Source organism: Myotis myotis, unplaced genomic scaffold (genome assembly GCF_014108235.1).
Source record: "Myotis myotis isolate mMyoMyo1 unplaced genomic scaffold, mMyoMyo1.p scaffold_m19_p_4, whole genome shotgun sequence".
Taxonomy (NCBI): domain Eukaryota; kingdom Metazoa; phylum Chordata; class Mammalia; order Chiroptera; family Vespertilionidae; genus Myotis; species Myotis myotis.
This window is the reverse complement of record NW_023416346.1, coordinates 95,849,691-95,877,529: the sequence shown is the minus strand read 5'-3', so window position 1 is coordinate 95,877,529 and position 27,839 is coordinate 95,849,691. Positions and strand designations below refer to the sequence as shown.

The window sequence follows — 27,839 nt, the reverse complement described above, 5'->3', positions numbered from 1 at the left end:
TCCCAGCAACCGCTGCAAACCTCCGAGAGAAAGCTGCCCTTGCCTTCCGACCGATGCTAGACAGTCACGCTTCTCCCGTTTGAGTCTGGGTCCCTAGAGACTCTTTCAGAACTGGAGCTCAGAATCTGAGACTCCCTCCCGATTGAAAACGACAACTGCACCCTCAGCTACCAGCCCGCTCCGCGCGTACCTCCTCACCTTGGTATTTTCCGCACTGCGCCTCCTCTGAGTCTCGTATGCTGTTCTCTTTCCTTCTAGTTGAAGAGTTTCCCCTCAGCCAGTCTTTCTGTGGTTCTGGGCGATGTCCGTTCCATCTTTTAGTTGTATTTGTGAAGTGGTTGTTCGAGGCAGCTAACTCCTTTGTTTACCTATGCCGCCATCTTGGTTTTCTCCCATAAATGTCTTATAACATGCTCATAACATCTCATGTGTAAGAATATACTGTTTATACACTTTTGCTTTATCTTTAACAATTTGAATAGATTTTTCTAACTTGTTTTATTGTTGGCGTTATATTTAAATTTGCTATTCCTTTCTCTAAAACCTAGCTCTGAAAGTTTTTATATAGTTATGCTTTCAAAAGTGAGAATTTTATGGTTTTGAATATTATTAAATGGTATGAATAGTAGTTTGCCTTTTAAGAAATGCCAAAACCGGTTTGGCTCAGTGGATAGAGCGTCGGCCTGCGGACTGAAAGGTCCCAGGTTCGATTCCGGTCAAGGGCATGTACCTGGGTTGCGGGCACATCCCCAGTGGGGGATGTGCAGGAGGCGGCTGATCGATGTTTCTCTCTCATCGATGTTTCTGACTCTCTATCTCTCTCCCTTCCTCTCTGTCAAAAATCAATAAAATATATTAAAAAAAAAAAAAAAAGAAATGGCTGGGACCATATCTATATAGCTACATTTATTTTAATTCCTATCTCTTGTTTACTGTATTTCTGATTTTTAAGAAAATTGTCTGAGAATGGAGTGTTTCCTGTATGTGGATACTATTCATATTTAATGATATCCTTCTAAGGAAACAATTGGTATAGTTCATGTTTCCTGAGTTTTGATTAGTGTGGCCTAGTTGTGATCCAATTTTAAGAGTGAGGAGTTCAAAACATGCCCTTCTATTAAAAAGTTTCCTTTATTAAAGTTATAAAAATTATTTGTGTAATGATAGTTCATAAATTTTATTTGTTGCATGCACTTTTCTAAAAATTAGGAAACATGAGAGGGGGAAGAAGTTTGTCCTTACTCTCAGGCCAGATCTCTGAGGATTGTTGAGTCTCTTGCTTTTGACATATTAAAAATTAAAATAAAAAGAGTGGAATGATGGGCATAGTAGATTTATTATAGTACATACAGTAAACCCTTGATTTTGCAGACCTCAATTTAATATTCTTCAGATTTAATGGATAAAATTTCTAGTCTGTATGTCATATGTGAAAATTAACACCATTTAATTTTGAAATGCTTTTAACTAAGTTTTACTTATAATTAAATTAACATGTTAAAATTCACTGTTGTTTTTTTAAAATATATTTTTATTGATTTCAGAGAGGAAGGGAGAGGGAGACAGAAATAGAAACATCAATGGTGAGAGAGAATCATTAATCAGCTGCCTCCTGCACGCCCCCTACTGGGGATTGAGCCCATAACCCCGGGCATGTGCCCTTGACCGGAATTGAACCCTAGTCCCTTCAGTCCACAGGTCAGTGCTCTATCCACTGAACCAAACCAGCTAGGAATATAGTCCATATATTTAAATCCAAAAGGCGAATGATTAGCATGTGATCACACCAAATTGGCCTAATAATTGGTTCTGTTTTCACGTGGCTTGACTTTCTGCAACAGTTTATTTTTAAAGAATAGTTTATTAATTTTTGGAAAGAGAGAAAGAGTGGGAGAGAGGGAAGAGAGAGAGAAACATCAATATTGATCAGCTGCCTCTTGCATGTCCCAACTGGGGATTGTGTGAGCCCATAACCCAGGATTGTGCTTTGACCAGTAATTGAACCAGCAATCTTTCAGTGCCGGGGATGATGCCCAACCAACTGAGCCACACCAGTCAAGGCATCTGCAGCAGTTTTAAGGCATGCTGACTGATGTCCCGACATGCGCTAAGCCACGTACTAGCTGTGTGCATTTGTTTGCTCTCAGTGACTGGTGAATGCATGTATTTACTAGACCTATTTAGTATAAATTTAAAATTACTGTGATACATATAGAAAACATTTCTGTGGAATTAAACTTTGCATACATCCTTAATTTTAATTACACAAATGTGTCTACATAAGTAAAAACAGGTTAATGTTAATGTTTTAACATGAATTCAGAAAACCTACTCTATTATATAATGAAAATGAACTTTTGGCTTTAATGGACACCTCCTTTCCTGAATTAGTTTGTTATATTGAGGTTTTGCTGTATTTTGCATTCAGTGATGATTGCTTGCTTGGTCCACTTAACACTTAAATATTTGGTGAGGGAATGAAAAAAACTTCGAAACTTTGGGCAATATAAAATAAGTCAAGTTATTTTCAGGTCATGGGACATAGTGTAATAGAATGAAATATTGAAGAAGCACTGGACTAACGCCATGCTTTTGTAACTTTTAGTTCTGGGTCTTCTAATAATTGTGTGACCATAGGACTCATTTTTTCCTTTGTTATCTAGTCCACTCCCACATTTTAATGTGCTTTTAGCTCTAAAATTCTATCCTTATGACCTGGTGGGTTATATAACAATCTTGTGACATACTTAGGTAAAAAGAGTCAGGCAGTAGCATTTCAGAAATATAATTTGGGGTTGGATCTCCTTAAAGAGATAGACTCTTCCTTTAGTCCAAGTATGATGTCAAATAAAATGGAGGAATGTTTGGATCTATACATTGCAGATGTAAAGTGAACTGCTATTATTTCTAGGAGTGGATATGCACCTGATTTATTCCTAAAATCAAATATTAGGTTGGATTGATGATCTCTTTCAGAAGCAAATTTAATAGCTGGAAGGTATCTATCTGTAACAGTTACCTAATAAAGTTCTCTCATTTTACAAGTGAGAAAAGTGAAGTTACAATTTGCTTAAGGTCAGAGATCTAATTAGTAATTAGGACTAGAACCAAGATTATTTAACTTCTCTCTGTTTAAGGCTCTTGGTATTAGTATTATGTTTTTTAATAGTCTATTAGGATTTTTTTTCTATATATTTCATAATTTCCATACATTCCATGAGTAACAAAGTAGAGTATTTTTCTATATAGTGTGTCAGGACTCTTGTTTGAGAAAATAAAATACATTTGTTATGTCTTACAGTGATTTTTATATTTTTCTATCACTGCCACAGTGTCAAGGAAGTAGTTCAGCCAAAATTCTGTTGTGACACTGGATTATTTAGAATTTTATTATTTTTAAATATATATTTTTATTGATTTCAGAGAGGAAGGGAGAGGGAGAAAGATAGAAACATCAATGATGAGAGAGAATCATTGATTGGCTGCCTCCTGCACGCTCCCTACTGGGGATCAAGCCTGCAACCTTGGCATGGGCACTTGATCAGAATCGAACCTGGAACCCTTCAATCTGCAGGCTGACACTCTATCCACTGAGCCAAACTGACTAGGGCTAGAATCTTACTTTAAAAACAAAATACTGATTTCAGAGAGGATGGGAGAGGGATACAGAGAGAGAGAAACATCAATGATGAGATCATTGGTCGGCTGTCTCCTTCATGCCCCACACTGGGGGTTGAGCCTGTAACCCGGGCATGTGCCCTGACCAGGAATCGAACCATGACCTCCTGGTTCATAGGTCAATGCTCAACCACTGAGCCATGCCAGCCGGGGTAGGGTCTTCTTCTTCTTTTTTTAAAAAAAATAAATCTTTATTGTTCAGATTATTACAGTTGTTCCTCTTTCCCCCCCCCCATAGCTTCACTCCACCCAGTTCCCACCCCACCCTCTGTCCTTATCCCCCTCACTGTCGTCATCCATAGGTGTACAATTTTTGTCCAGTTTCTTCCCACACCCCCCACACCCCTCCCCCCCCCCGAGAATTGTCAGTTCACTCCCTTTCTATGCCCCTGATTCTATTATATTCACCAGTTTACTCTGTTCATCAGATTTTTTATTCACTTGATTTTTAGATTCACTTATTGATAGATATGTATTTGTTGTTCATAATTTTCAACTTTACATTTTTCTTCTTCCTCCTCTTAAAGAATACCTTTCAGCATTTCATATAATGCTGGTTTGGTGGTGATGAACTCCTTTAGCTTTATCTTATCCATGAAGCTCTTTATCTGACCTTCAATTCTGAATGATAGCTTTGCTGGATAAAGTAATCTTGGTTGTAGGTTCTTGCTATTCATCACTTTGAATATTTCTTGCCACTCCCTTCTGGCCTGCATAGTTTCTGTTGAGAAATCAGCTGACAATTGTATGGGTACTCCCTTGTAGGTAACTGACTGTTTTTCTCTTACTGCTTTAAGATTCTCTCTTTGTCTTTTGCTCTTGGCATTTTAATGATGATGTGTCTTGGTGTGGTCCTCTTTGGATTCCTTTGTTTGGGGTTCTCTGTGCTTCCGGGAATTGTAAGTCTATTTCTTTCACCAGGTAGGGGACGTTTTCTGTCATTATTTCTTCAAATAGGTTTTCAATATCTTGCTCTCTCTCTTCTTCTGACACCTTTATAATTTGGATGTTGGGACACTTGAAGTTGTCCCAGAGGCTCCTTACACTATCTTCATATTTTAGATTCTTTTTTCTTTTTTCTTTTCTGGTTGGGTGTTTTTTACTTCTTCGTATTTCAAATCTTTGACTTGATTCTTGGGATCCTCTAGTCTGCTGTTGGATCTCTGTATATTATTCTTCATTTCAGTCATTGTATGCTTAATTTCTAGTTGGTCCTTTTTCATATCCTCGAGGGTCTCACTAAATTTATCAGCGGTTTCTAGAAAATTCTTGAGTAACCTTATAACGGTGGTTTTGAACTCTATATCCAGTAGTTTGCTTTCCTCCATTTCTGTCATTTGTGATCTGTTTCTTTGTCTCCGCATTTTGGCTGCTTCCCTGTGTTGATAGAGTGGCTTTCTGTGCTAGGTGTCCTATAGGGCCCAGTGGCTCAGCCTCCCCAATTACCTGGGGTGGACACTCTTGGTGCACCCCTTTGTGGGCTGTGTGCAGTCTTGTTGTAGTTAAGCCTTGATTGTTGTAGGTATCACTGGGAGGAATTGACCTCCAGGCCAATTGGCTGTGAGAATCAGCTGTGTCTATGGTGGGAGAACTTCTGTGCTGGAGACACCATTCTGGGGCAAGACTTGCTTCAGTGGGGCTTTGGTGCTCACTGAGTCTGCCCCCTGAGTGTGTCCCTTATGGATCTGAGGAGTTGTAATCTGGATGGCCCCAATCTGACCCCTGGGTACACTGGCTCTTGGATCTCTAAGGAGGTGCTAATTTAGCCTCTGCCTGAGGCTACCCTGCAGGACCTGTGGAGAGATCTGCAGGTTCCTCTTCTTTGTTTGGGTTTTGGAGGTGCCCAGATGAGGCCCAGCTGTGAAGCAATGCAAGCTGCTGTGGGGCCTTGGGCCTTCTTTTCCAGTCTCAGAGTAGTTCATATGTGCTCCCTATTACAATGTGCAATTTTTAGTTTGGATTTGCATAGTCCAGGGGTGGGCAAACTTTTTGACTCGAGGGCCACAGTGGGTTCTTAAACTGGACCGGAGGGCTGGAACAAAAGCATGGATGGAGTGTTTGTGCGAACTAATATAAATTCAAAGTAAACATCATTATATAAAAGGGTACGGTCTTTTTTTTTTTTTTTTTAGTTTCATTCATTTCAAACGGGCTGGATCCGGCCCGTGGGCCGTAGTTTGCCCACGGCTGGCATAGTCCATAATTTTGACCTGTTTTGAATTCAATAACGAGTTTGACAATATGACCATTAGAGCTCAGATTGTGTAGATTACATTTGCTAGGAAGAGTAGTAGTCTTGATGCCTGCTATAGTAGGAGAGTGTCATATGTTTTTATATGTTACTGCAACTTGAATCTCTGTTTCTTTATCACCTATGATTTTATTATGGTGAGCAATGTGGAATAAGTGAGAAGTTCGTTACAGAACAGTTAAGCTTCTCTCATATTCTTTGATCAGAGTGGGCAAAGTCCAACAGCTTGGATCAGATTTATGGAACTCATATCAAGTCCTGGTAACTCTTAATATTTTTCTAGATGCAGACTATAATAGTAGATCAAGGAACATGTAGGTACCCAGCAGATTTAGAACTAACTGTACATAAACACAAGGATTAGTACCTTTCCACGAGATTATGTTACGGATCAGCCAGGATTAGTTATACTTTTAATATAAAACATTTAAACAGTTTATTTTATTTGCAAAGTAACAAACATCTAAGTATACAAATAAGATACAGACTTTTAATCATTCAGCTTATTCAACAAATAGTTATGAAGTAGCTGTTCTGCTAGTTACTGGGGGATAATACAGTGGTGAAGTAGATATTATCTTGTGTCCTTTGAGAACTGTTTCTTTCTGGTGTCAAATTTATTTGTGGAATTAAAAAATATTTTTATTGATTTCAGAGAGCGGAAGGGAGAGGGAGAGAGCGATAGAAACATTGATGAGAGAGAAGCATTGATTGGCTGCCTCCTGCACGGCCCCTACTGGGGATTGAGCCCACAACCCCGACATATGCCCTGACTGGGAATCAAACCTGCGATCTCAACCTCCGAGTGCATGGGGTAATGCTCAACCAACTGAGCCACACTAGCCAGGCTATTTGTCCAATTTTTTGTAGTCAATTAGAATATGTTTAATTATAACCATGGTTGAATTGGTGTAAATTCAGGACATAGGACTCAATTGTTTAAAGGTCCTATCTAGTCCTGGCTGGGTGCTTAGTGGTTAGAGCGTCAGCCCATGGACTGAAGGGTAGTGGGTTCGATTCCTGGTCAAGGGCATGTATCTGGGTTGCAGGTTTGATCTCTGGCCCTTTTTAGGGCCGGGCCCATTTGGGAAGCAACCAGTTGATGTGTCTTTCACATGGATGTTTCTCTCTCTCCCCCTCCTCCATCCCTTCCATTCTCTCTTCAAAGACCAATGGGAAAAATATCCTTGGGTAAGGATAAAAAAAAAAAGAATAAAGGCTCCATGCAGTTCAAATATTGCAAATGTTTTTCCTGAGTTCTTAAAAATATGTTTCTCTAGTCTTTACTAACTATATTAAAAAGCAAACCTTTACTTTTTAAGTACATTGTAATTAAGATCTGGCTAAGGCAGTGATGGTGAACCTGTGACACGCGTGTCAGAGGTGACCCGCGAACTCATTTTTTTGGTTGATTTTTCTTTGTTAAATGGCATTTAAATATATAAAATAAATACCAAAAATATAAGTCTTTGTTTTACTATAGTTGTAAGTACCAAAAAATTTCTATATGTGACACGGCACCAGAGTTAAGTTAGGATTTTTCAAAATGCTGACACGCCGAGCTCAAAAGGTTCGTCATCACTGGGCTAAGGTATGATTTGGGAGTTATCAGCTGGATTTATAGATCTTGGCTCCACAATTTATTTGCATTGTGACTTTGTGCAAGTTACCTAACCCTGTGGCCGGCAAACTGCTGCTCGCGAGCCACATGCGGCTCTTTGGCCCCTTGAGTGTGACTCTTCTACAAAATTCCATGTGCGGGCACACGTACAGTGCGATTGAAACTTCGTGGCCCATGCGCAGAAGTCGGTTTTCGGCCTGGGCGAGTCTATTTTGAAGAAGTACTGTTGATATTTGGCTCTGTTGACTAATGAGTTTGTCGACCACCTGTTTTGTACCTGAATTTGCACATCTGTAAAATGGGGATAATTATAGTAGCTATGTTACAGGGTAGTTCTGAGTATTAAATGAGATAATGTACATTAATCACTTAGAACAGTGCTGGTCATATATTAGATATTTAGTAAATTTTAGCTATGACTTTTATTTTTATCAGTTTGTGTATATATTGCTGGTGATTTAGTCTTTTGTAGGAACACCCAATGAGGGCTAAGGTCAAGGGACACTTAAATGAGTGACTTGGATGTGTTTATGAAATGAATTCACAAATAAGCATTAATCCATGTTTAATTGAATTTAACCATAAGGGTGTGAGTTTAAACTCTAGATTTTTTTACGTTAAATGCTTATTTATAACACAGTTGAGTGCCTACAGGTCAGTATTGTAGGATATAGAACACTGAACTAGGTATTAAAATAATACTGTGTATATTCAACTTTTTTATTCTGGAAAATTACAGATTCAAAAAAAAGAAAATAGAACACTACAAATACCTGTCAGTAAGCTTCAACAATTACCATCTTGTAATTAGTAGAATTTCATGTATATTTACCCAAGTCTCCCTCACTGAATTATTTTGAAACAAATTTCAGACATATTATCATATTGAAGTTTTAAAAATAAACTTAGCCCTAGCCGGTTTGGCTCAGTGGATGGAGTGTTGGCCTGCGGACTGAAGGGTCCCTGGTTCCATTCCGGTCAAGGGCACATGCCAGGTTGCGGGCTTGACCCGCAGTAGGGGGCATGCAGGAGGCAGCCAATTGATGACTCTTTCTCATCATTGATGTTTTTATTTCTCTGTCCCTCTCCCTTCCTCTCTGAAATAAATAAAAATATATTAAATAAATAAACTTGCTATACTAAGGGAAGTTTGCCTAAAATGAACTACACTATATTTTCAAAAATACAAGTTGTTTTATTTCCTTTGTTGCCAGTACAAAAAACAGGCTACCCTCTTGATTTAAAAAAAAAAAAAAATTATTTCAGAGAGGAAGGGAGAGGGAGAGATAGAAACATCAATGATGAGAGAGAATCATTGATCGGCTGCCTCCTGCATGCCCCACACTGGGGATTGAGTCCATGACTTGAGCATGTACTCTGACTGGGAATTGAACCTGGGGCCCTTCAGTCCTCAGGTCGACGCTCTATCCACTGGGCCACGCTGGATGGGCTTGATTTCTTTTAAGTGATAGTGTTTTTGGTGTATGGCGTTTATTATATTTTGTAGTTTAGAAGCTACTATACTTTCACATTATTGAAATATAAAATTTTTAACACTCTTCTGAAAATTTTCAAACTTATACCAAAGTTGAAAGAATTTTACATATACTCACCACCTATCTTCTACCTTTAAGATTTTACTGTGCCTATTTTATCACATATTTAGCCATCTATCCAATTCTCCATTGGTGCAGCAATCCATCTTATTGTGTTTTTTAAAAGAAATATATATTGATTTGATTTGAGAGTAAGGGGGGGAGAGAGAGAGGGAAAGAGAGAAACGATATGAGAAAGAACATCGATCATTTGTCTTCTGTATATGCCCCTACCAAGGATTGTACAACTGAGCCACTTCTGCTGGGCTAAGTGAATATACTAGTAAAATAAGTGTTAACTTATTTTTTCTCAGTTAAACTTTTATAATAGCCAGTGCACATAGTAGCCCTTAGTTGCTGTACTTGTGGTCTGAATAAATAAAAATTCATTTTAAAGTGTAACAATCATTCTAAGTATATCCTTTTACTTTCTTTCTTTCTTTCGTTCTTTCTTTCTTTATTTTTTGAATGCAAAAACCACATATTTATTAAACACATGATTAACTTAAAAACACCAAACCAGTTTGTTTTAAAGTGCTCCTCATCCAAGACCTTGGACCAAACCATCACTCCAAAGTGAATTTAGAAAAACAGTTTAAAAGGCAAACAATGATAATAGGTATGGACAGGAACTACCAAAAAAATGCTATTCTTTAATTAAATAATGCTATTCTCAAGTGATGTAGAGCAGTTGCCTTAACAGAATTCCTTTTTTGTATAAATATTCATAAATTAAAAAATGTCTCTAGATATCTAAAGAGCTGCAATCATTAATACCTTAAAACAGCAGCTTAATGTCTATTTTAGGAAAAAAGCACTAAAATCTTCTTCCATTGAAAGCTGTTTATTTCTCTGGTAGACATGAACAAGGTCACTACAACATTAGCCTCTTTCCCAGAACAGTGTAAATAACAATGTATACACATCTTAAATTTGGTAGGTCATTTTTGATGCAACAGAAAAATAAATAAAAATTAAATACTTTAACCCAACATTTGGTTTTGACAAATCAGTAGTGTCAATTTCACATATGAAGGACAGCACTGTCTGGTTTGTAAATAAAATCCTCAATGTCATGGTATTTGGGCTAAAAATATTTAAGATTATTAAATGTTTCCTTTTGCTTAAAGGAATACAGTACAATCACCATCAAGCTGCTATGGTAACTCATTTTCAGCTGGGGTAAAGTGACCATTTGGTCCATGGCTCAAGTTACATATGTCACACTTCTGTCCAACGGAAACTTTATGTTTATAAGATTTCATATTTATAAGCTACAATACACAGACTAAGCTGTCAGTCACTCACAGTTTTTTAGAAAAATATCTACATTTGTCCTTAGGGATGTCAAAATGTTACACCATAATTTGTTTAAAAAGAAAAAAAGATACACATTCATACTGTGAAGTTATTGGGAAAATACTCTTGCAAATAAACTATCCTATCTAATAAAAGACAAAAAGGGTAATTAACCATACCTCCACTATGCTTCCCATTGGCTAATCAGGGAGATATGAAAATTAACTGTCAACAAAAATGGCAGCCGGCAGCCACGCAGCTGAAGCGAGCAGGAGGCTTGCTTGCTCCAGTGATGGAGGAAGCCAAGGTTCCCCGCCTGCCATGGCCTGGCTCTAAGCTCCAAAAGCAACAGAGTTTCAATTATAGAAGCTAAACAAACCCCAGATACCTGCTTTCAGCAGGCCGTGGCCTCAGAGCTGGAGCCAGCTCTCACCTCCAGTGACAGCAACAATGTTTCAATTATAGAAGGTAAATAAATCCCAGAAGAAAAAAAAAAAAAGAAAAAACGTAGAGGCTGGGAGCTTCAGCCGCCAGCCAGCCTGAAAACGGACCTCAGCCCCTCACCCAGCCTGGCCAGGCACCCCAGTGGGGACCCCCACCCTAAAGGGGGTGTGGCCAGCCTGAAAACAGCCATCAGCCCCTCATCCAGGCTGGCCAGGCACCCCAGTGGGGACCCCCACCCTGAAGGGGGTCTGACCAGCTGCAAACAGCCATCAGCCCCTCACCCAAGTGGGACCCCCACCCTTATCTGGGACACCCTTCAAGGCAAACCAGCCGGCCCCCACCTGTATACCAGGCCTCTATACTATATAGTAAAAGGGTAATATGCAAACTGACCCCAACAGCAGAAAGACTGGGAATGACTGGTCACTATGACCCACACTGACCACCAGGGGGCAGACGCTCAATGCAGGAGCTGCCCTCCGGTGGTCAGTGTGCTCCCACATGGGGGAGCTCTGCTCAGCCACAAGCCAGGCTGATGGCTGCCAGTACAGTGGTGGTGGTGGGAGCCTCTCCTGCCTCCTCAGCAGCACTAAGGGTGTCTGACTGCAGCTTAGGTCTGCTCCCCGCTGGCAAGTGGACATCTCCCGAGGGCTGCCAGGCTGCCAGAGGGTTGTCTGATTGCCAGCTTAGGCCCAATCCCCCGGGGAGCAGGCCTAAGCCAGCAGGTGGTCATCCCCTGAGGGGTCCCAGACTGCGAGAGGGCACAGGCCGTGCTGAGGGTCCCCCCCTCCCCCAGTGCAAAAATTGTTTTGCACCGGGCCTCTAGTGCCGGAGTCCAACCCCAGCGGGTCCAGGGGTCCCCAAAGGTGTGGACGGAGTCGGCGAAGAAGGAAGGACACGGAGACAGCGTTCAGTTGATCAGCAGCCTAGCCAGGATCTCTAGCCAGGATCTCCAGCCAAGTTCTGGTCTGGATCTCCAGCGAAGTTCTGCTGTTTATTGTCTTGTTACATCCGTATTTATACCAGTTGATTTTAATCCTGTCAATTTCTATTACAAAGGTTAGGGCGTTTCTTATCTCCATTCCAGGGAGTAAAGATTATGTAGCTTAAGCATGATTGTTTGTAGTGATTAACTACCCGCCTGGCACTTAGTTAAGGAGTTTCATCCCCTCCCTGACTTCAGGGAAAAATTCCTACCTGGGGAAACAACCTTTCTCGGAGAGGTGACCTTGGTTAAAACACACAGCGCTAAGGGGGGCAAACATATTAAGAACAGTATGCTATATACGCCAGGCCCCTTGAAACATATGCTGTGCAGATGTTTCTATCCTGCAGCGACTGTGTCAAGCAGCAAGGATGGACCGGCTTCCGGCAAATTCCCCCTTTTTTATTTTTTAAATGATAGCGCATGCAAATCAGTGGCTACCTCTCAGATTGGGCCATTTAAGTCTCGGAAGGAGAGTGGCAAGCAATGATAGTGAGCATAGCTATAAACATAGTGGATGGTGTGCAGAAGGAGCCCCATTCCTGTAGAAGGTTGCCGGCCTCTTCAGTCAAGGGATTTCAGCTGTCCTCAAGTTGTTGGTTTGATTGTCTTTGTTGGTCTGGCTAGCGAATGGCATCACTGGCAACGGGCTTCCCGAAGCGTCAGCAAGTTGAAGGGCTGCATCAAAGGGTCCATCAGGGCCGTGGTTGATGGTGGTGTCGATGTCCGAGGAGGAGTAAGCTGTGCCCTCTGGGTCAGCTGATATGGAAGATGGAGGGTAGTAGAGAGAAAAAGAAGAGAAAGCAAAAGAACTACAAGGCATGGAAGTGTTTAGAAAAAAGAGGGAGAAGAAAGGGAAGAAGGCAGCATCCTGACACAGCCCTTTCCTTCAGCTTCCCCTTTCCCTGTGGTCCCAGGTAGAAATGGGAAACAAGTCCTGTTGCAGTGAGAGGGCAGCTGCTGTCAGCCAGTCTCTGTCTTTACCTGGGTCCCGATCTGAGCTGGGCATGGGAAGCAGGAAGCAGCCATGGGGACAGGAGACCTTCCTCAGAAGGGGCGAGTGTTCAAGCCCCTGCACCATTGGGGAGGGGGGTCTGTGCCCCACCTTTGTTGCACCCCAAGTTTTCTCCTACTGGCCCCCGACTGTGCCTGTCTTAGGTTGCCCCACCCTGTGGAGTCTTACCCGTCGTTGACTACCAGCCATCTCTGGGCCAAGTAGGGTGATGTGAGGTGCAGTTTTGTCTCCTTGATAGCCTAAAGTCCCTCTGGCCTCCATGCCCAGCAACTGCCTTGGGATCCCCTTGCCTGCTGGTGGGGCTCTGGCATTGATCATAGGGAACTCAGGTTTCTTCTCTAGAGAGGGCCCAGCTTACGCCATTGGGCCAGAGACAGATCCATGGTACCAGCCACCATGCGGCTTCAACCTCAGCATGAACAGAGAGCTCAGGCAACAGCTATGGGCAATTGGATTGTAAGAAGAGGGTCCCTCTTGTCACAAGGGTAAGAGGGGCCAATACAGGACAAAGGAGAGTCCTGGAACAGGGCTTTCTCAGCCCAGGATGTCAGGCTCTTGGCCCAAGACAACTCCATGTATGGGGCATATACCAAACACCCCTAGTCACGGCATAAAAGGGAGATGCCCTTCCTGGAACAGTAGGGTAGGGAGATTCTAGAAAAGGCTGTGTTCAGGAAAGAAGGAGAAAGGCCAAAGAACCAGCAAACAAGTAGTTAGATTTTAAAAAAAGGAAAAAGGAAAGGAGATGTGGGGCAAAGCTGGGACATGTGGAAAGACAAAACGGAGGCACATGTGATCCTCCCAATGGACAGATTGTTCCAGCTCAGGGCTGCACATCTGCTGCAGACGGGCACTGGTCAAGTGTGCTATGATGAGGCAGAGATGGCGGGCGGTGAGACATAAGGTCGGACTAGACGGTCTGGAATCCACACAGGTGAGTCTGCGTCCTGTGGAAATATACAAGCATATCCTCTCCCCCAGGTTAAAAGTACATCAGGTCCCTTCCAGGATCCTGTAAGCAAGTCTCTCCATTTGACGAGGGCTTTAGGTTTAGTTAGATCAGGGTTCCAATGCCTGTACATCGGGGAATTTCCCTCAGAATCTACATTTAGTATATTAATTACAAATTGAGCATGTTGTAGAACATGATGAGGAGAGGAATATTTAAACTAATTTTCTTGTAATATTTTGTAACAGGAGTAAATCAAACACCGCTGGGGCTATATAATAGAACTCCCATTTGAGATAAGATATCTCTTCCCCATAATGTAAAGGGGATAGTCGTAATTACATAGGGACAGAATGTTCCTGAATGTTGATCTTCATCAGCCCAAGTTAGAATCTGAGAACTCTTTTTTACATTAGATGCCTTGCCTAGTCCTACTAGGGAAGCGGAGGTGGTGTGCATGGGCCATGAAGAGGGCCAATCCTTCCCTGCTATGCAGGAAACATCTGCTCCTGTATCCAATAGACCTTCAATTGGTTTTCCCTGAATTTGTAAAATTTTTGTAGGTCTAGTAGCATGGATTTCTTGTATCCAAAATGCTGCATCACTAGATCCAAAGCCTCCGGCCCCTCTAGCTTCCTGGGTAACAGCTGTCCCTATTTTATGTATTGGTAACAGGATTAATTGGGCAATTCTCTGGTTGGGCTGAATCTGTATAGTTGTGGTGGGTGGGGAAAGTAAAATCTGTATTTCTCCTGTGTAGTCTGCATCAACAACTCCTGGGATGACTAAGATCCCCTGTAACGAGGTGGAGCTCCGTCCTAATATTAAACCTACAGTTCCCTCAGGCAGTGGCCCAGACACTCCTGTAGGAATGGCTGCTACTGGCGAGTCTGGGGTTAGTACTGCATGGGTGGTTGAGTGGAGGTCCAATCCTGCACTGCCTGGGGTTGCCCTGAAGAGGTCACTGACTGATCGAAATTTGCAAAGGGGTTGAAGGTTGATGCCCCTATTATTGCAGGGGCCTGGGGCTGGCCCCTTCTCAAGTTTCCCGATTGAGGTGATGGGATATAACCTCCTTGGGAACTATTTGTAGAGTTTAAAGGCCGACCATTTTTATGGTATTTTGATCTACATTCCTTTGCCCAATGGAATCCTTTCTGACATCGGGGACAAACGGTTTTTGGAGGATTAATATTATTCCCTAATGTATTTCCAGACTGTCGAGGAGCTTGCCATCTGGCCTGAGTATTATTATTTTTATTTGGGCATTCTCTGCTAAAGTGCCCAGATAAGCCACAAGAGTAGCAGTTCATATTTCTTTTATTACCTGTAGTATTGCTGGCTTGTCCTATAGCCTGTACATATTGAGGGTATGTCTCCCCTTTGAGAGCTGCAGCTATAGCTACACCCTGTATAAATGCTGGACTTACATCAGCACACTGTTTTATAAAATCATTTATAGTTCCTGTTCTGCGAATCGGCCTTAATAAAGCCTGACAGGTATTATTAGCATTTTCAAAAGCCAGTTGTTTGATTAGGATATCGGCTGCCTCTTTGTTATTGATTACTCTCTTGACTGCCTGTATGAGGCGAGAAAGGAAATCCTGATATGGTTCCTCGACCTTCTGTTTAACCTCTGTAAGGGTGGTTGTTTCTCCTGCTGTATAAGGTAGGGATTTCCAGGCACTTACTGCACAACTGGTTACTTTGGTAAGTGCCTCTGTGGGCATATTCATTTGCTCCTCAGCCGAGTTAAAATCACCTTCTCCTAATATCATGTCTAGGGTTATTCTTTTTCTGGTTTTTTCGCTAGTGGCTACAGCTTTCTTAGCAAGATCTTCATATTCAGTTTTCCATAATAAGTAATCGCCTCCTGAGAGACAGGATTTACAAACCTGTGACCAATCATAAGGAGTCATCCATTTACTGGCTAGGGTTTCTACCAAGGTTTGTGTGTAAGGAGCTAGAGGTCCATATTCAGAGCAGGCCAATTTTAATTCTTTAAGTACTTTGTAAGGTATAGGCTCCAAGGTGGGGTTTCTATTCCCACCAGACTCATTCTCATATGTAACTGGGAAGCAGAGTGAGAATTCAAGATCTCCATTAGCTTCAGCTTCTCTTATTGCCCTTTGAAATTTAGACATGGAGCTCATAGGAGCCACAGGACCTGGTTTAGGCTTCCTTTCTAATTTGGGGAGCCTGTTTTGAATGGGAGGGCCATTCTCCTCTCTACTGACTGGAAAGGAACAATGGTCATGTTTATGATATTTATTCTCCTCCCGATCAGTAGGCATAGCTAAATTGCTTTTAGATTGAGCTGAAGACAATGATGATGTGTCCTCTCTGGGTGGAGCCGAGGGACTATTTAAATTTTGAGAAAGTTCAACCGTTTTTGCCTCTGGTGCCAAGGTGTCACAGATTGAATTCCAGAGAGAAAAGGTAACTGCCGGGACCTTCTCAGATCCATGGTAGCTGTAATAGTTCTTTAATTGCTCTCCTACTTTAGTCCAAGTTTCTAAATTAACAGTTCCATCCTCAGGAAGCCATTCACATACATCTTCTATAAAACTTTCTGTCTGACTGGGAGTAACCTTAACTCCTCTGCTAGCAAGCATATGCGTTAAAAGATTAATACAGAGTCTGTTTTCTTTAGACTCAGTTTGACCCATCTTGTCAATCTAAGTTCTGTACTAACTACCCACTTACCCTACTTATCCTCTATAGGGGGGGTCTGAAGCACCCTACGGTGCAGTCCTATCCGTCCCAAATACGGGGGGACTTACCTAAGGGAACCCTGTTCGGGCGCCAGATGCCGGAGTCCAACCCCAGCGGGTCCAGGGGTCCCCAAAGGTGTGGACGGAGTCGGCGAAGAAGGAAGGACACGGAGACAGCGTTCAGTTGATCAGCAGCCTAGCCAGGATCTCTAGCCAGGATCTCCAGCCAAGTTCTGGTCTGGATCTCCAGCGAAGTTCTGCTGTTTATTGTCTTGTTACATCCGTATTTATACCAGTTGATTTTAATCCTGTCAATTTCTATTACAAAGGTTAGGGCGTTTCTTATCTCCATTCCAGGGAGTAAAGATTATGTAGCTTAAGCATGATTGTTTGTAGTGATTAACTACCCGCCTGGCACTTAGTTAAGGAGTTTCATCCCCTCCCTGACTTCAGGGAAAAATTCCTACCTGGGGAAACAACCTTTCTCGGAGAGGTGACCTTGGTTAAAACACACAGCGCTAAGGGGGGCAAACATATTAAGAACAGTATGCTATATACGCCAGGCCCCTTGAAACATATGCTGTGCAGATGTTTCTATCCTGCAGCGACTGTGTCAAGCAGCAAGGATGGACCGGCTTCCGGCACTCTAGTATAAAGATAAAATACACTTCAAAGGTATGTGGGCTTTTTTGTTTGTTTTACAATAGTCTATAAAGTGCACAGAAATCCTAAGGGAAAAACTGCTCCCTATGACATAGTTTAATTACAGAAGCTTTTGCATAGCAATACTTAGGGGAAGTTGAACATTTCTGTTTCCTCAGGAAGAAAAGGATGAAAGAGGATCTTCCAATTCAGATTTTTTGTTTGGGCCATAAGTCTGCTTTCTTCAGGAATGGTTGCTGATGCCAAATCCCCATTAAGTGTATTTCTTGAACAGTGAACAGGCCTATCTGGGTCTTCAAGAGGGATATCATTACAAGAGTCTGTATCTGAGTAGGTGCTTCGGCATCGCTGGGAGAGCCGGTGAAGTGTAAACGCTGGTTCTTTTATAGAGTAGCTACTCCTCTCTGAACTGCAAGGACCAGGGTGGCTGACAGAACGCTTCATCATTTGAACAGGAGAAGGTGACACAGGAGAAACTAAGGGATCCAGATGGGACAGCTGAAACATCTCAGGTTTAAACTTGGCATTTGCTATCTTCACATATTCCTCAAGTGTTGTGGTGAACGTATTACATGTGACACTAAGTAGGGAAGAGGCTTCGTTCATGTTCTCTATGCTGGGAGATGAATGATTCTCATAGTGAACAAATTCTTGAATCGTATGAACTTGCTGCATTAAAAGGTCACAGTAGAGGCGAAGTTTAGACATTTTGGTTTTTAGAGATTCACTGGTTTCACTTATTTCTTTTTCTTTTTTAGTTCTAGTGTCAGTCAAACAGGCTTTGGAGCTCCCCAGAGCAACCAGCCATCTCTGTCTCACCTGAATTGACCGCCTTCATGTAGAAATGCTGCTCTTCTGGAATGATTAATTCCATTCTTGTGTTGTCTGCTGAATGGATTTTAATTTCACAAACTGCTGTCTTTATACTTCCTTTGCTGCCTTTGCAAACATCATCTTGTGAATCATAGTAGGACAATATTCCATTATCTAAAACAAACCAACGAGGCTGCCAATCTGTGAGATAGTTGGTCCACTTGTGCAGAACCCCCTCCATGCTTCAGAGCCCGGCACTGCTCATCCTCCTGACCCGCCGGCCTAGGTGCGCAGCCGGGCAGCCCAGTGACACCGAGCCCCTCAGCCCAGGCGCGCCGGTACGTGGCGGCCCTCTGAGGCCTGGGCGACGGCTGCTGCATGGAGCTCGGCCCCGCGAGGCGCGGGCTCAGACATCCCTGGGCGAGCCTGGCAACGATGGTAACTGCGGCCGGCCTCCTGCTCGCATCTTACGCCCCGGCTGCGCCCTCTGCGCCACCTAAGTATATCCTTTTAGTAGGCAACTGCAATTCTTGCAACAGATGCATACAGGTTTTTAGGTGCTCTTAGCTTGAAAAAAAAGGCTTATGTCATCTTTATCAGATGAATACTGTGCTGCCATTAAAAATTATGTTTTAGCACTGATCAGTGAGGCTCAGTTGGTGAGTGTCATCCCATGTGCCAAAAGGTCACAGGTTTGATTCCTGGTCAGGGCACATGCCCAGGTTTGGGGTTCAGTCCCCAGTGAGGGGTCCTGGAGTGTGAGAGGGCACTCTGCAAAGTTGATGTCGTACAGGGTATGGAACACAAATGCAAGTGTGAGGAAACCAGATTCAGGGCTGACAGTACCCCAGCAACAACATAACCTACGGCCGAAGGTGGAATTGCACTCCCTCACGAGGAATCGGGGTCCCTCCTCTCTGGTTTTGGGGTGTGTCACCCAAGAACCACTGCTGCCAAGTTACTGCAGCTTGGCAGCACCTGCCCCCTAGTGGTCAGTGCACGTCATAATGACCGGTTGGATGGTAGGAGGTACACTTAGCATATTAGCCTTTTATACACACACACACGTAGATGATTTGTTTTTCTTATTGTTGCTGCTGCATTCAATGTGAGAGAGACACATTGATTTGTTGCCTCCATCATGCCTGATGGGCCGGGGTCAAGCCTGCAACTGAGGTATGTGCCCTTGACCAGAATCGAACCCAGCACCCTTCAGTACAAGGGCTGACACTTTATCCACCGAGTCAAACCATCCAGGGCAATATTTAATTGTTTTTGATGCTATTATAAATGGTATTTTTTTTTTTTTTTGTTAATCCTCACCGAGGATATTTTTCCATTGATCCTTTAGAGAGAGTGGAGGAGAGAGGGAAAGACAGAGAGAAACATCAATGTGAGAGAAACACATCGATTGATTGCCTCCTGCATGCACCCCAACCAGGGCCCGGGCTGGGGTGGAGCCTGCAACCAAGGTATGTGCCCTTGACGGGAATTGAACCCGGAACCCTGTGGTCCTCAGGCCAACGCTCTGTTCACTGAGCCAAACCTGCTAGGACTGGAATTGTTTTCTTAATTTTATTTTTGGATTGTTCATTGTTAATATATAGAAATGCAGTTGATTTTTACATATTGATGTTGTATCCATCAACTTTATTGAATTCGTTTATTAACTAAGGTTTTTTTGGTGTGATACTGTTTTTTTTTAATCTTTGTTCATTATAAAATGCCATTTTAAACAATCAGGAAGTGAACAAAAATTTAAATTAATTACCATTAATTTTTTATAAAAACAACATTTTGGTCAATATATTCATGATTATATAGCCAAATTTCAGAGATTCTTGTGTGGTTCATTGTTATGTCATAAAGATAGCAGCCCATCTGTGGCAGTAGGGTCCACCTACTTTCACTGAGTTTAGCTACATGGAAAGATGAAGCATGCGTGAAAATGAGAAGTAGTTTTATAAGATGTTACCATATGGAAAACGGGGTAACGGATATACAGGCTAATTCAACTGCATGTGAATCTGCAGAATTACGCATATAATTCTCCAAAATAATAGTGCAAAAAAGGTGTAACACTAATAATTTTTGGAACTCCACAGTTCCTCATGGAAAATACGTAAATCAGTAAAACATTCAAGGGAGAGAAAGAACATGGTTCATAGTTAAAAACATTGACTTTAGGGCCCTAGCCGACTTGGCTCAGTGGATAGAGCATCAGCCTGCAGACTGAGGGGTCCCGGGTTCGATTCCGGCCAAGGGCACATGCCTGGGTTGCAGGCTTGGTCCCCAGTAGGGGGCGTGCAGGAGGCAGCCGATCAATGATTCTCATCATTGATGTTTCCATCTCTCTCTCCTTCTACCTTCCTCTCTGAAATCAATAAAGAAATATTTAAATAAAAACAAACAAACAAACAAACAAAAACACATTGACTTTAGGGCTCTAAACTTGTCTGAAATTTAGTCATTTATTATATGGTTAGCTTGCTTATGTTAAGAATTTAGATTTTGGGGGGTTCCACTTGTCAGATAGGCAGATCATATCTCACATCTGCATCGAACTCATGCTTTAATTGTGTGGCCGTGAGCATGATTGCTGAATATGTTCTTCTTCAATGGAGATTTTTAACCACTCTTAAAAGGGCCATTTTAAGGTCTTTTACCTAACACCTAGAGTTAAGTAATATGTAGTGCTGGTTTAGTCAGCTTTACATTTTGGTAGAGGGAGAAGAGAGTGACAACCATGTCTGGATTAAAAAAAAACCAAAACTTCTAACAATTCACAGTTGTAAAACTCATCACTTAATATGTGCAGTTTTGCCTTAGGAAAAGATTCTTCAATTTACAAAATGATTAATAAGTGCTGCCTTTTATACAGTTGGTTTGGTGTGTGTAAAATATCATTTTCACAAATAAGACGTAAACAGTTCTAAGGGCCATGTCTAATGTGTGAGTCTAGAAATGAGGTAGATTTTTAACTGAAATCAGAACTTTATATGAACTGAGTATTTCCATTCTAAGTACTTATCCTGGGAGGCCACTGTGATAGCAGTGATAATGTCATTCCTGAGGACATTTTTTCTCCCCACTTAATCACTATATTGTTTAAGAATAGATACACATATGGTAAAAACAAATAAAAGCAAAGGTGAGATTAACCACAATTCAGGATAGAGGTTACTTCTATGGAGGATTGGGGGATTTGATCAGAGAGGGGAGCTCAAAGGCTTCAGATGTATTAATTAGTATCTACTTTTTCTCAAGTGACATAAAAGGGTAGGTAAGTTTAATTATTCTTTAAATTGCATACATGGGAAATAATACTTTTTGCATTGTATAACATCATAAAAGTAGAAAATAAATTAATGAAGTTCGTCCATTCTTCTGTGCTACTTACAACTCAAGCCAAAAACCTGGGAGTCATTCTTGACCACGTCCTCAACCAAATCCCATTATTTATCACTCCTAAATCTTTCTAATCTTCCACTTCCACTAGTCCAAGCCTCCTTTAACTGTCACCCGGAGCCCTGAAAGCCCTTCCTCTCTCTTAAGGAAGTCAAAGAAACCATTTTTTAAAATGTGATTATCATTTTAGTTTGAATCCAATCTTGCCCACTTGCTATCAGAAGCAACAGAGATAAGTAAATTGCCCAAGACCATGCAGCCAGGAAATGGCAGGATTCAAAATGTACTAGTCTTACTTGAGAACCCGCTGTCTTTTCCACCCTTGTGTTGACAAGATAATACTGGGAAAGGCTTAGCCTAACCTGGCATACATAGTGTAATCACTGGTTAAAGGGATAGTTTGATTTCTTCTCCTATCACTCCCTCACCATTGAAGGGTCCTAGTGCCCAGGTGGGAATAAAAGAGATTTTTGGTGTTGGAAACCTGAGTCCTTGGGGCCAGTAATTGGGTCACAAATGTGCACTTCTTGTCCCTACTTAAAAAAAAAAATCATTTCCACTCCCCTTGCTTGAAATTTGGATGGAGGACCTTAAAGGCCTGGCCCAGGTACATTGGGGCCACTAGAACAGACCAAGGTGGCATGCAGTACAGAGTTAGGGTCGGGGTGAGAGGGCAGGCATAGCTAAGGTTCTGGGACATCCCCAGCTGCTCAGAATAAGTTTGAACTTGCAGAGGTTCAGCTCTTTGCCTTGGCAGCACTTTCAGAATTGTCCATTACTTTTCTGCCCTACAGCAGGCCCCATCATGTTCTGAGTTTTTAGTGTCTAGCACCAAGCATGACCAAGGGTAAAAATCCAGGAAATGGGAAGTCTGGCTAAGCCCCATGAGCTCATCAGGTCTGACTTGGGCACCTCCTTGAGAAGTCTTTTCTTCCCTGACACACTGTTTCCATGCCATCCACCATGAATCCCCATAGCTGTGATGCTTTCTGAATTGTGGGCTTCAAAATATTTGCTGAGCCTGGCCAGTGTGGCTCAGTTGGCTGAGCATGGTCCTGTGCACCGAAAAGCTGCTGGTTTGATTCCCAATCCGGGCACGTACCCAAGGTTGTGAGCTCAACCCCTTGTCAGGGTGCATATGCCTTTCTGATATTCCCGTTTAGGTGCTCCTCTTCTCCGTGGTCACTGCACCTAGGTGGACCTCTGTCTCTAGATCAAATGGTTCCTGGACTACAGGAACCAGTCCTGATTCGTCTCACTGTGGCATCATCTGTCAGTACTTGGTGTCAGACTAGGCCAGTGATGGCAAACCTATGACACGCGTGTCAGAGGTGACACGTGAACTCATTTTTTTGGTTGATTTTTCTTTGTTAAATGGCATTTAAATATATAAAATAAACATCAAAAATATAAATCTTTCTTTTATTATGGTTGCAAATATCAAAACATTTCTATATGTGACACGGCACCAGAGTTAAGTTAGGGTTTTTCAAAATGCTGACACGCAGAGCTCAAAAGGTTCGCCATCACTGGACTAGGCACAGGCAACATCTGTAGAAGGCATCATATTTTAGTGAAGAGATGTACCTCTGGAGTAGACAGATCCTGGTTGGGATCCCAGCTCTGCCACTTGAAAGTTCACTGGAGAGCTTGGGTAAATTCCTTTCTGTTAGTTTGCTGATCAGACAAATGGCTGGCTGAGAAGCTCAGAAATGAGGTTTTGAACTACCTGTTTGAGTTGTCAGGATAGCCATTATGCCCTCAATCCAAGGGGAGAGGGAAGAACAGGCCTTTTAATACTTGGTATCTGGTACATGAGTTCTGTAAGGAGGAGGCAAAGTTACAGTGGGGTTTTGTCCTTCTCTGCCCCAGTATAATATCCTCCACCCCCAAGTCACCCAGAAAACAGAGCCTAAAATAAGAACCAAGTACCAATATTTTATTTGGATGGTGTAAACTCAAGGCACTGAGAGTGAGAAAAGAGAAACAAGGCAGGGGAGAATGGAAGGTAATGCAAGGTGATAGCAGATGGGGCCCTGCTTCACGACAAGCCTTGAAGCACAGCAGGTGTGTTCACTGGCTACTTGGGAGCACCAAAACACTCCCCATTGGCTGTACTGTTTGGAGAAACAGTGCCTTGCAGCAATTCAGAGAAGGGAGGGAAGAACAGGGAATTTTTCTGCCTGGGTTTCTCTGAACTCCCATTAGTTAAATGTTACCCAAGAGGATTAACTCCCCCAGGCTTCTGTGTTACTAGTAGCTACTTGAGATGCCAGATCCCATGCCCTGCGGTGGGGCATTTCATCCAAGTCTGGAAGTGGTGGGAGGAGACAGAAGCTCTGGGCATGTGGCTGGTGAGTTCTGGACAGAATCTGATTGAATACATAAGATGTGTCCCAAACAGTCTAATAGTGTTTTTCTCACCAGAAAACCTTTCCCAAGGTCACATGGCTAACAAGTGGTAAAATCAGGATTTGAACATAGCCTGGCTCTGGAAACTGGAAGACCAAGATAAGGAACTTGGATTTTTTGTAGCAGGTAAAGGACAGTCACTGAAGGGTTTCAAGTTGGGAAGTGACATAAAGAGCTTTTTAATAAAGATCCCAATCTCTGCTTTGCTTCATCTTTCCATGTAGCTAAACTCAGTGAAAAGTAGGTGGACCCAAAGAGGTAAGGGTATCCAAGATAGTTTTTGAAGAGTACCTGACAGGGTCCTACTCGTATGGGCTTCATTCAACACTACCTCATACTCTTTCTCTGTCTGCATTTAAGTCTATACCTACTAAAGAGACTAGCTGGTCAGAGGCAGGCAGGATCTGGGTGGAGAAGCCAAAATGAGGCTCTCTGTTCATTGTTGGCCTGTGGATTGGGGGATCCTGGCACCCAAAGATGAGTCCTTTGGTGTTGCCTGAGATGGTCAGATCTCAAGAATTTTTGGGCGCACTGATCATATATATGTAGCTGGTATCTGGTATATATCCATATATCTCGTCCAAGCTCATTAGAACGGAAGAACGGCCACGTACAACCTTCCCACTCACATTTATAGGGCCTCTCACCTGTGTGTGCGTTGGTGACTCAGGAGGTGGAAAAGCTTAGTGTAAGCTTTTCCACAGTTCTCATACTGGCAGCATTAAGGACTTCCAACTGGGGCTCTCCTCATGGGAGCCCTTTCTAGAGCCCTGCACTTCTGCTCTGCTCTTTGTGGAGCAGGTATGGGCCGCTCAGGTAGTAAGGTATCTTTCTGGGAGGCTGGCTGGCTAACAAAAGAGTCCTGGTATTCTAAAGTCAGCAATGATGGGGACTCATCTGGGGGCATTCCACAGTTGTGGGGATCTGTAAGGGACAACATCTGAGCCAAAGAAAGGAGTCTTGCCTGGCACCCAGCAGAAGGTATGGTTAGAGGCAATAACATTTTAGATACTATAGGGTGGCCAGAATAATGTATTGTTGGTGTCCTCATGTGGGACACTGTGACTGGTGTGGCCCATGGGGGGCATCTTTAGATTCCCATTGAAAGTCATGGCCACTCCTGGAATATTGGACTTTCCTAAGGACATCATCTGGGGCCCCTTGAAAATCATCATTCCTGGTTGAGAGGGAGGCATTCCCTGACAGTAAATCATTTGCGAAGGAGGGAGAGTCACTTGGGGCTAATAGTTCACACCAGGCTGAGGCAGCAACACACTGTGGCCCCATTTCATTTGCATTCTGCCTGCGCGCCTGAGCAGAAACCAAGGGGATCCTCTCCAGCTGTGGACACTGAAGGATGTGTTGAATGCCTTATGAACTATGGTTCCAAGAGGTATGCACTCCTCTGCTTCCAGGAGATGGAGACATGTCCAAGATTTATTTTGACTTCTCAGCATTCTCTGCCATCTGGTGCTGAGCTGCCTGCTACTGGTTCAGCACCTCATCCTCTTGCTCCATCTCAGTCTGGGATCCGCTGCACCTTGGGACTGTGTGCCAGTCCAGACCACATCAGAGCAGAGCTGAGCCCTGCTGCCTTGGCGTCGGGTGTTGCGTACCTGCACCTCACAATTGCACTGGGGGTGCAGGACCAAGGGCTGCACCCACTTCTCCCACTGACTCATCTAGCAGCTGCTGCCCTACCCCACCCAGCCGCCTGCATAGATGCTGCAGGGCCATGACCTCAGACCTTCACTGCTTCTGAGGACATTTTGAGAACTCTATTTTTGTAACCAATTTAGAAGTCATACAAGAAAAATTTTCAGGAGTACTTCAGATTTTGGCAAAAACTGATTTACCCTAGTTGATTGCCGGGGTCCAACCCCAGCAGGTCCAGGGGTCCCCAAAGGTGTGGATGGAGTCGGTGAAGAAGGAATGACACGGAGACAGTGTTCAGTTGATCAGCAGCCTAGCCAGGATCTCTAGCCAGGATCTCCAGCCAAGTTCTGGTCTGGATCTCCAGCGAAGTTCTGCTTAGGATCTCCAGCCAGGTTCTGTCCAGGTTCTCCAGCCAGGTTCAGTCACCAGGTTCTAGTCAGGTTCTCTTGCCAATTTCTGTAGTCAGGTTCAGTCCAGGATCTTTTGCCATGTTCTCTCAATCTAAGTTCTGTGTTCTAAGTTCTGTGTTCTAAGTTCTGTGTCTTGCTGTCTTATTCCATCTGTATTTATACCAGTTGATTCAATCCTATCAATCTCTATTACAAAGGTTAGGGCGTTTCTTATCTCCATTCCAGGGAGTAAAGATTATGTAGCTTAAGCATGATTGTTCATAGTTAAAGTGATTAATTACCCGCCTGGCACTTAGTTAAGAGGTTTTATTCCCTCCCTAACTTCAGGGGAAAATCCCTACCTGTGGAAACACCCTTTCTCAGAGACCTTGGTTAAAACACATAGTGCCAAGAAGGTGAGCAAACATATTAAGAACAGTATGCCATATATGCCAGGTCCCTTGAAACAGCAAGCATGGACCGGCTCCCGGCAGTTGATAATCTTGCATTATTCACCATATTTGACTCTACATGACATTTGGCTATTTTCAAAAATCACATCCGTCCTCAGATTTCTCAAATGAATGAACACAATTTTTTAAGTTACTTAACAATTTTTTCACCTTTGGGCTCCTACCTGGACTCATAATATAATACAAACATATTTATGCCTAAAAATGCTGTCCTTTAGAGAGGAAGGACATTCTACTGATTGTATTGTTTTTATTTTTGTGTGTGGTGGCACTAATAATGGCCTGCACTGCTTTATTCATAGTCCTGACCTTGGTAAGCTATAGCATGAATTCATGTGATAACTAAGCTGACTTTGTGGTTGGATTGCTGTCAGTTCTAGGAATGAGTGGATAGTTATCATTTTGCTGATGTGTGTTTTTTTTTTTTTTTTTTTTTTTTTTTTTGGTTAAACCTTACCCCAAGATATTTTTTTTCCATTGATTTTTAGAGAGAGTAGAAGGGAGGTGGAGAGACAGAGAGAGTGAAACATCCATTGGTTGCCTTCAGCACCGGCCAACCAGGGACAGGATTGAGCCTGCAATGAAGGTAGTGCCCTTGACCGGAATTGATCCCAAAACCCTTCAGTCCAGAGGCTGATGCTCTAACCATTGAGCAAAACCTGCTAGGGCTAATTTTGCTGATTTGCTGTACTCTTCATTTCTAATGAATAACTTTTTGCTCTTTGGCAGGATTCAAAATCTAGTCTTGAGAACCCACTGTCTTTCACTCTTGTGTTGGACAAGATAATACTGGGAAAGGCTTAGCCCAGTCTGGCATACATACTGTAATCACTGGTCCCAGATTGGAGAGGGTGCATGCCGGGCCGAGGGACCCCCCCATCCCGTGCACGAATTTCGTGCTCCAGACCTCTATAATAATAAAAGCGTAATATGCTAATTAGTACAGATGTTCTTCCAGATGAAGCTGGTGCTATGAGAGAAGCCTAGGTTCCAGGTGCCTGCCAGCGTCTGGAGGGAAGCCCGGGTCCAGGGTGCCAGAGGGAAGCTGGTGCCTGCACCCGGGGGAAGGAAGGCCTACTCTTACATGAATTTCATGCATTGGGCCTCTAGTAACTAATAATCTTGAGCATTTATGTGCTTGTTATCCATTTGTATATCTTTGGGGTAAATTTAACCTAAGCCCTTTGCCAATTTTTAAATTGGTTTCTTTTTTTATTATTTAATTATAAGAATACTTTGTATTATTATAACTTTAAAAGGATATATATTATTAAAAAGGGCTATTAATACCTTTTCAGATATATTTGAAAAGTTTTCTCTAGTTCTATGGGTTGCCTTTTCACTTTCTTGTTTGTAACTTTTGATACACACAAGTTTTGAATTTGGATGAAGTCAATTTTATCTATTTTCCTTCTTGCTTTTAAGTTTAGGAAATCTTTTATTAGAAACTAGTGACTCAGTGCATGAATTTTGT

General features: G+C 42.6%; 1 protein-coding gene and 1 pseudogene across 9 annotated transcripts in view; one reads left to right on the top strand and one right to left on the bottom strand.

The window, feature by feature from the left end:
* ATRX (ATRX chromatin remodeler) overlaps positions 1 to 27,839 on the top strand; it is a 310,126-nt gene that overhangs the window by 34,338 nt on the left and 247,949 nt on the right. The window contains exon 1 of one of the 9 annotated variants that reach the window (XM_036306104.1): positions 23,848 to 23,973. The exons of the other annotated variants lie outside the window; for them this stretch is intronic. The gene's annotated coding sequence lies outside the window, so the exon portion shown is untranslated. Of the gene's footprint in view, positions 1 to 23,847; positions 23,974 to 27,839 lie in introns of those variants that run through there. 9 annotated transcript variants of the gene reach the window in all.
* On the bottom strand, positions 17,369 to 18,268 carry LOC118654708 (annotated as a pseudogene).